This window comes from Myotis davidii, unplaced genomic scaffold (assembly GCF_000327345.1).
Source record: "Myotis davidii unplaced genomic scaffold, ASM32734v1 scaffold310, whole genome shotgun sequence".
NCBI lineage: Eukaryota > Metazoa > Chordata > Mammalia > Chiroptera > Vespertilionidae > Myotis > Myotis davidii.
The window spans coordinates 16,764-26,097 of NW_006281927.1; the positions used below are offsets into that span (position 1 = coordinate 16,764).

The following is a 9,334-nucleotide window of genomic DNA, read 5'->3' on the forward strand; positions in this document are numbered from 1 at the left end:
CCTTTTTCCTAGGAGGAGCCCTCAGACCTCTGCCCTCTTGCAGAAATCCCACCATGAGTGGATCCAGGGTTCTGCCAGCACCTTGAATTCACAGTCCCCATACTCCCCTCACGGCTCTGATCCAAAGCCAAATCACGTTTTCTGCTGGAGCAGAGGTTCACTGTCCTCTTCACAATACGGGAAGATGCAGCCATAGGTAGAGGCCAGGAGGACGTCACATCGGCTGTCTTGTGGACACTAGGAGCCTGTGCGCCCTAGTGTGACTGAATCACTCCCGACTAGAAGGAAGCTCTGGAGTGCAGGCTTGGGGTCTGCTCTGTGCACTGGATTATGGTCAGTGCCTAGGGACGTGTCTGTACCTGGCAGGGCTTCTCATGTATTTGCTGAATGAGCCCAAACCAGCCCCATCTCAGACAGCTGGGTGAGTCTGAACCCCACCGCTCACCCCTGGGGTTTCTGATCTGGCTTCACCCAGGACCGGGACCCATAATGGAATCTCCAATCTCTTTATCTAATGAGAAGAGTGCTTAGCCCTGGACCCTGAGCAGAATCACAAATTTGTCAGAGACTTTGTCAACAGGAAGAGAAAATGATCAATTGGCTGAAACACAGCCCTTCCGTCAGACCTCTCCACTGTCCAGGCACCCAGAGGCACCCCACTGAGACTCTACAATAACCCTATTGGGCCTCATGTTCCAGGGAACAATCGCTCAGAGACATGCAGTGACCTGAAGATTCACAGCAAACAGGTGGCCAAATGACCACTGTGCTGTGCAGGGGCAGGGAGTCCCCTGGTACATGGTTGGTCTCACACCTGTTGTAGCAAATGCTCTATAACAGCACAGAAAGGTGGGGACAAATGTGGGGTCCCTGCCCAGAAAGGCGGGCACCTGGTATTTGCCCAATTTGTCCAGTCAGTGTGCCCAGGTGGTCAGTACCACACTGGTCCTTGGTTTTTCTCTTCTGTTTTGCCTCGTGAGGATGGAGTTTATTGGACACCACGAGAGGGTAGTGCTGGCGCCACTGGGCTGGTTGGCAGCTGGGCCCAGGGCTGGCAGACCGGCCTCCGTGTTCTGTCAGGTGCCTCCATAGGAGGCCAGCGCTGAGTCAGGCACATAGTGAAGCTGACTCCCTGGGGAAGCAGAGTCCAGGCTTCCAGGAGGGGCAGGTGTTGACAGTGAGAACCTTTCTCAATGGCAGTTTTTGGGTCCTGAAGACCATCACCGTCAATGATTGTCTAGGTCAAGACTGTCTGCTCGCCTCCCACTTGCCAGAGCGTTCTGGGTAATAAGCAGAGCAGTTGGGGGCTTCCTGTGGGCGCCGCCACGTTAGTTTCCAGCTTGTGAGCACATTCACACTGAAAGGGTTACACTTTGTGTTTCCAGAGTCTGTCTTGGTGCTAAACTGAAATGTGAACAGAAAAGCAGCTGGTCCTTCCTGGGCTTGGCCAGGGCAGGGGGAAGGGCAGGGGACGGGCAGGCTCGAAGGTGGGGTTGGAGCTTCCAAAGATGCGGGTGGGGAAGTGCTTGACATGGGAGCTTCACATTGTTCCACTCCACGCCGTCAACGAGGACCCGCAGTATGTTCTCCTGGTGCGTGGCACTACAGATCAGGCGGCTGATGCCCTCCAGGCAATGGCTCTGGTTCTCCAGGTCCTTGTCCTTGGTTTTCTTGGGAAAACACATCACCTTCTTGTTGTTCTCCTTGTCCACAGTCATGGAGCTGGAGGGCGTGGCTGCAGCCTCACCACTGCTGGGCAGCCTGCTGACCTGGAGAGACTGGAAGGTGCACTTGAGGGTGTTGTTGGTGGTAGCCTGGTGTTTGTTCTCAGAGTCTCCTTTTCTGTCTGTGGGCAGGGCTGCCATCCAGTAATCCACCCGCAGCCCCATCAGCTCAGCGCCAACACGCTGGCTGAGGGAGGACTCATCTCCACTCACAGACGGGGAGGAGAATAGGGTCGGTGAGGCCTCCTTGTTTGCCGCAGACCTGTGTGGCAGAGGGGACCACGTCATGCTAGAGCCCAAGCGGGCTGCATAACCTGAGTGTCCTGATGCGACCCAGAATGGTCCCACAATTCCAAGTTTCACCACCCCCACAATGGGAATGATGTTCAAGGACTCCTCATTGGGGCTCTTCTGTTTGTAGGTGAGTGTGGCCTCCACGATGGGCAGTTGGTGGACACAACAGGCCCCTGCGATGTACTGTGTGATTCTCAACACCATGTCCAGCGTGTCCCGCACAGCCCTCTGGGCCTCCTTGTAGGACAGGTCCTGCCTGGGCAGGTGCTGGAAGAAGCTGTTGTAGCGGTAATGCACGGAGCCCAGGTACCTGGCCACGAGGTGGGAACCCAGCAGAATGACCAGGAAGTGCATGTAGCCCAGCCAGGGGGACCGGGGCACAGGTTGTAGGACAGCAGCTTCAGGAAGAGCCTCAGTACAGCACTGAAGCACTGCTGTGCCCCTGACACCATGATCTTCACAGGCTGGGGGGCTGGGAATTGTAGTGACAGTATCTCTGTATCCACGAGATGATGGTGCTGAGGCTGCCTGGACCTCAGCCTTGGAGCAGGTGCACACCCCAGGCAGCATGTGTTGCTGCAGGACTCAGATGGGAACTGCCCCTGCCAGTCGGAGGCATTGAGGAGGAGGATGTTCAGGGGCAGCTGGTTGTCAGAGGTGAGATATGGTTCAGCTGGTCGTACACCGTCTCCCTGGGGATCTGCAGCTGGCTCAGCGGGTCGGGGCAGTGCTTGTTGTCCAGGCTGTTGGCCCGCTTGTTCTTGGCTGTGCCACCTGCCGCTCCTTCAGGGATGTGCTCCAGCCCAGCGGCCGCCTGCTCCCCCTGGGATCTGGTGAAGGCGATGAGGAGAGACTCAATCTTGGTGATGCGCCCACTGGGTGGCAGCTTCTGAGTGAACATGCCCAGGGTAGAGGTCTCTGCCTCTTGAGAGACCCAGGGCTGTGCCAGCTGCTCCCTGGGGCGGGTGTGCTGTGGGCTACCGAGTCTGAGACACTGTTCCTTGGTGGCTTGGGCTCGTCTTCTCGGGCACGTGGGTTGGACCTGAAGGCTCCTATTGGCACTGGCACTGTGGGTGCTCTAGCTCTCCATCTGACAGCTGGGCTGGAACAGGTCCTCCAAGTATGGCCTCAGCCAGGGCTTGAGGGTCCTGAGGACACTCTCATGAGCCACTGTCACGTTTCTCTAGTGAGTCATACAGCAGATCCAGGTCCTCCTCCACCTCAGGGACATTCTCCGAAGACTCCTGCTCTGAGTCCAGGATCTCCTTCCACACTTGCACCCTGCGCAGCCACGCCCCAACTTTCTTGTTGGCAGCTTGTTGCCTGGTCATGATTGGCATTGCTTCTCCTTCATGTTGCTTCTTGGCTTCTCCCATGTCCAAGTCCTCCCCCTCCTCCTGGTCCTGCCCATCCCCGGGATCATGGCTGGCCTGCTGTTTTGAGATTTCATACTCCATCTCCGAGTAATGAACCCGGGATGTGGCCTTGGGGCCGGCCTGCTGGGTGCTGTCCTTGGGGTCGATGGGCTGGCTGGACAGGGAGGAGATGCTGACCTCAGCCACGTGGCAGATACCTCTGGTTGGTGCTATGGAGGCTCAGCGTCTGGCCACCCTCGAGGGGTCGCTGCATCACCTCAGCCATGTTGATGGTGTCCGGTAATCCAGGATGGTCTGGTTTTTAAGGCGCTGCTTCTGCTGCAGCATGATCGGTAAGGTGTTGCCTTCTCTTTTTAGGAAATGAGGGTACTGCAGGGAGGTCAGCGCCAGGTCGGTCTTCATTTGTCCACTAGGGGGCAGCAGAATCTCATCAGACCTCAAGATGTTTTTGGAGCCCTGCATTTCTAGTGATCACCCCAGCGCTGAGCTCCTTCTCCAGCTCCTTGTAGATGAGCAGCTTGGTTAAGGTGAGGCTGCACAGCCTGGGCACGCAGGTGCGGCTGGGGCACTCCACCTCCCTGGTAGAAAACAAATTCATGGGCACCTGTGTGTTGAGTGTGGCAGGCAATGTGTCCAAGCCCGAGGGCACTGACAAAACTGCAGCTACAGGCCCCATAGAGGTCTTAGTTCTACCCTGTGTTGGGAGAGGGGGCACATTCCACCAGAGGCAGCTCCCTCCACTCTGGGTGGGTTGTGGACAGACAAATACTCACCAAATGCGTGTGAAGGCTGCCAAATGCTCACCGTCTCCCCAATACCATCTTCATGTCTATACACAAGCCCATCAGCACCGCCTTTTCCAGAGCCCCTGAGGAAACATGGGTGCAGCCAGGACTCCACCTTTGAGGACACACAGCTGGGTTTATCTCAGGCTCTGCATTCTGACCACCTGTGACCCTGGGCAAGGCATGGACCTCTCGGGTCACCAGTTCTCTCCTCAGTTTCTCCCCATGGTCTTCACCTTCCTCGTGTGGTGTGAATGTGTCCCCTCCCCTTAAGTGGGGGTGTCAGGCATGACGGGATACAGGGGCTCAAAAATATATTATGTAGCAAATACGTATCCATACGTCTATGTTCCAGGCAGTGAGTGGCCTTAGCATATGAGCAAAACCCCTGCCCTTGTGAAGACTCAGATGCATAAATAATGTGCATTGTCATCCCCATCTCTCTGGTTCAAAACCATCAGAAAAGATGAATCCTCGCAAAAGTCCTTGAAACCCTGATTAGACAGCCAGGAGTCAAGCTCCCACTCCTGAACCAAAAACTGCGACCAGGGGAACAGGATATGGTGGTTGGCTCAGACCTTGGTCTCATGATCCAAAAGGGGAATCGATGGTGGGGAGCAAAGAGCAAATGTCTTCTCGCTTCCACTGGCCAGGGCCTCCTTGCTGGAGGCTCACTCTTCTCTCGAGATGTAGCCAGGCTCCCTGATAAGCTGAGCAGGCTGAGTCATGTTCTTCTTTCTCCCTGGTTTCCTCCCGAAGGTAAAACAATAATAAAAATGTAGAGACGCACACAGTCTACCAATTACACATTAATTTCACAGGGATGTTGGTGCGTCTTCAGTCCAAGCCCCGCAACAACCCCTGTGAAGGGGCAGGTGCTATGGCCTGAATGTCTGTGTTGCCCCAAATATCATACGTTGAAACCCTAATCCTCAAAGTAGTGGTATTTGGAGATGGGACCCTCAGGACATAACTAGGGTTAGATGAGGTCATGAGGGTGGGGCCCCATGATGGGATTTGTGCCTTTAGAGAAAGAGACATCTGAGTGCTTGCTCCACCCGTCCCCAACCCACATGCATGCAAAGAGGCATGTGAGGACACAGTGAGGAGGGGGCACTGCACGCCAGGAGGAATGTCCCCCCTGGGACTCGACACGCTTGGCACCAATCTTGGATTTTCAGCCTCCAGAACCATCCTATCTAATAAAAGAGAAACATGGTAATTAGACATGCATCCACTACCCTTCCCATTGGCTAATCAGGGCAATATGCAAATTAACTGCCAGCCAAGATGGCGGCGGGCAGCCAGGCAGCTGAAGTGGAACATGAGGCTTGCTTGCTCCAGTGAAGGAGGAAGCCAGGGTTCCCTGCCTGCCACTGCCGGCCTCTGAGCTCCTGAAGCAACAGCTCCAAAAGATACAATGTTTCAATTATAGAAGCTAAAAGATGGTGGTTAATTTGCATATACCAGTTGCTAGGGAAGACTGAGGACAACATGGAGGCCAAGCGGCACAGAAGGGAGCTAAGTAGAGGCTGTGAGGACAGAAACAGAGCCAAGGCTGCGGAGCTGGGAGGGAAAGCCCAGTCACAGTGGCTGCGAGCGGGAGGGGCAGTGGCTTGGAGGGGAAAGGGCAGCGCCTGGGAGTGGGAGGGGAAACCCAACAGGAGCTTCTGGGAGCCGGAGGGGAAACCCAGCAGGAGCGGCTAGGAGGGGGAGGGGAAACGCAGCAGGAGCTTCTGAGAGCGGGAGGGGAAACTCAGCAGGAGCAGCTGGGAGGGGGAGGGGAAACGCAGCAGGAGCTTCTGAGAGCGGGAGGGGAAACTCAGCAGGAGCAGCTGGGAGGGGGAGGGGAAACGCAGCAGGAGCTTCTGAGAGCGGGAGGGGAAACTCAGCAGGAGCAGCTGGGAGGGGGAGGGGAAACGCAGCAGGAGCTTCTGAGAGCGGGAGGGGAAACCCAGCAGGAGCTTCTGGGAGCGGGAGGGGAAACTCAGCAGGAGCAGCTGGGAGCGTGAGGGGAAACCCAGCAGGAGCGGCCGGGAGTGGGAGGGGAAACCCAGCAGGAGCGGCTGGGAGCGGGAGGGGAAACCCAGCAGGAGCGGCTGGGAGCGGGGGTCCTCCAGGCCTTGGGACACACACTGGTAACCTGGCCATTCCCAGGAAACAGGGAGACAGGTGACTAAGGAGGGGAAACCTAGCAGGAGCTTCTGGGAGAGGGAGGGGAAACCCAGCAGGAGCGGCCGGGAGCGGGAGGGGAAACTCAGCAGGAGCAGCAGGGAGCGGGAGGGGAAACCCAGCAGGAGCGACAGGGAGCGGGAGGGGAAACCCAGCAGGAGCGGCTAGGAGCGGGAGGGGAAACCCAGCAGGAGTGGTTAGGAGCTGGATGGGAAACCCAGCAGGAGCTTCTCAGAGCGGGAGGGGAAACCCAGCAGGAGCGGCTTGGATTGGGAACGCAGCCCACCTCAGCGGGTTTCGCTCCCCTCTCTGCTTTGCTCCAGCTGCTGGAAGCCCTAATCTTGAAGGAATATTCCTGCAACAGGCCTCTAGTGAGAAAATAAATGTCTGTTGTTTAAAACACCCAGTCCATGGCATTTGGTTATGACAGGCTGACTCCACTCAGTAAGGCAGGCTTTACCCCCTTGTGTCCCAAACTCCGCCAGGGCCATCTGGAAGGGAAACAGGGGGGACTGTGAGGGAAGGCCTCCCGTACTCCGTGCCCCGGAGGAGGAAGGCTGATGGAAGTGGGGAGACGAGGGCACGGTATAGGATCCCCCATCCCACATCTCCCTGACACATACTGCGTTGGATCCTGGGTGCAGGAACCGGAACCTTGGAGCCAAGGAGAAGTTCTTGCCTCTTCCCAGGCTCAGCGTGAGAGTGAGACCAGGTGACAGCCTGGGAGAAAGGGAGGTGACCCCGGAGCTAGGACTCGTGGTCTTGGTCTCCACTCTGCCCCCTGCTTGCTGGGGTCACTGCAGGTACCTCCCCTTCTCTGGGCCTCGGTCTCCACATCTGTGAAATGAGGGTGTTGACAAGGCGGGGAGATTAAAAATGGCTGCGGATGACTTGGATGCTGCACAGACACGCTCCCAGGAACAAACTGGAATTACAACTAAAACATAGAAAAAATCCCTGAATAATCAACAGAAGACTTGCTAAAGCGAACCCTGACACCCGAGGACCAAGAGTGAGGCCGCATAGAGACTGGTAGGAGGGGTGGAGGCACAAAGGGCTGGCTGGGCGCCCACAGACGGCAACTGAATTTCCGAAGAGATACCTCAGGGTGGGGGGTGGAGATGGGCTGGAGGAAGTCAATGGGGGAGGGGAGCAGGGGGACATATGTAATACTTTCAACAATAACGAATTATAAATAAATAAATAAATAAATAAAATGAAGGCATTGATCCCAAGATCCTTTTCAGCTCTAGCGTGTGGGTCTTCGCCGTGGAGGTGATAAAGGGAGAAGTGGGCAGCAGATGTCCAGGGTGTGTGGCCCTTGTCCCTCTCTCCTCCCCTCACTTGGGCTCTGGGTGGGGAGGTGGAGCCCCAACAGCTCCAGGGAGATCGGCATCCATTTGTCCCTTGAGGATCCCCCAGCCCTGTCCAGGTCCAGATGCTTAGTCATACTTTTTTGAGTAAATATCATGGTAAAAAGACATGACATTTCTGGGGCCAGTCTTCAGCATTAATAAAGGATTCCAAGAACAGGTGACCTTTTCACAAAGGATTTGTAAATGCCAAAAACTACATGAGACCTCTCTTTGTGAGGCAGACAGGACTGTCACAGCTCAGCCCAGTTCCATGTGCTGTCCCAGGGGCGGGGGGGAGGGATGGGCAGGGCAGCCCTGAGAACAGTATGGGGCTTATGGGACTCTCAGCCACTGAACAGGCCCGTGAGGACAAAGCGCGAAGCTGCCATTCCTTAGCCACCACCGCAGGACTGTCTGTGTCCTATCTATCCAGGCCAAGGAAAGGGTGGCCCTTCCAGCAACCAGCCAGCACAATGAGAAAGGAAAGACCATGTCTGAGTGCCTGGCCAATCCCCAGAGTCCCAGGCTGGCCTCCTCCTGCCCGTGCCCCTCCCTCGCTGGCTTCCGCATCGCATCCGTATTTCACAGGCCCCGCAAGGCAGGTGGCAGGGCGCATGGAGAGAGCAGACGCGCCCAGTTCCAGGCTGGACTCTTCCCAAGTCTGTTGGCCCAGATCCAAAGGGACCGACCTCTTAAGGGTTACACAATGGGGCCAGGACATCTGAGGGGCCCGAGGTAGATGTTCCCATCAAGGTGCTTGCCTGCCCTTCAGCCTCTCATTTGCGCAGGTTTCTGCGCAGGAGGCGGGCACGGGAGTCTGGGCACATTCAGAAGTGGGTCCTGCTCTTCAAGCCAGAGATCGCACCAAATTCTTCCCTCCGCTGCAGGGACCAGGGGGGAGAGAGTCCCCAAGAGGGAAACCTCTGCGTGGAGCTGTCCTCCTCACATCAGCAGTGACGGGCCCAGATGAACGCTCCCCGTGGCTACCTCTGCCGGATGTGAGCTTGATGCGCTGCCTTTGGCTGCCCCTTTGCAGGGTTCATCGCGTAATGGTGCTTGACAGTCCTAATTTTCTTCTAAAAGGACACGTGCTGTAGCAGAGGAAACAATAACACACACCAGTGACATGCGGCAATTGTCCAGTTAGTGAGGACAGAGTGCATTTCAGGGCCTGGCTCAAGCGCCTCACTCATGAAGGATTTTTAAAGTCTGGAATCTGGGGAGGGGGTCTGCAAAGAGCTTTTCAGCTCAACAGTCACGTTTTCAGGGCTGTTATTAATGGGCAAGGCTAAGTGCTGAGCAGTAGGCAGCCCCACCTAGAAAAGCCCAGGCCCTGCCCCTCTCCAGCCCCACAGTAATGAGAGATGAGTCCTAGAACGGCCCTGTCAATTAGGTAACATGAAAAGGAAGCTCAGAGAGGGTAAGAAATTTGCCTCAAGTCGCACAGCCCCACATGGAAGACTAGAGCTCAGGTCTTTGCTGTCTGCCCACCCCAGGGCGGTGAGCTCCAGCCGGATCCCCGCCATCCCTCAGGGAGGAGGGACAGTGTAACACAGTTGAGCTTGGCATTCTCTGTTCTTCCTGACACCGGTTACGCCAGTCAAGCGCATTCCCTGGTTTGGTAGCAG

The 9,334-nt window shown here is 56.3% G+C and overlaps 1 pseudogene; it reads right to left on the reverse strand.

The window, feature by feature from the left end:
- Positions 1–1,352: 1,352 nt before the first annotated feature.
- Positions 1,353–4,004, reverse strand: LOC102775369 (annotated as a pseudogene).
- Between the last annotated feature and the right edge of the window lie 5,330 nt (positions 4,005–9,334).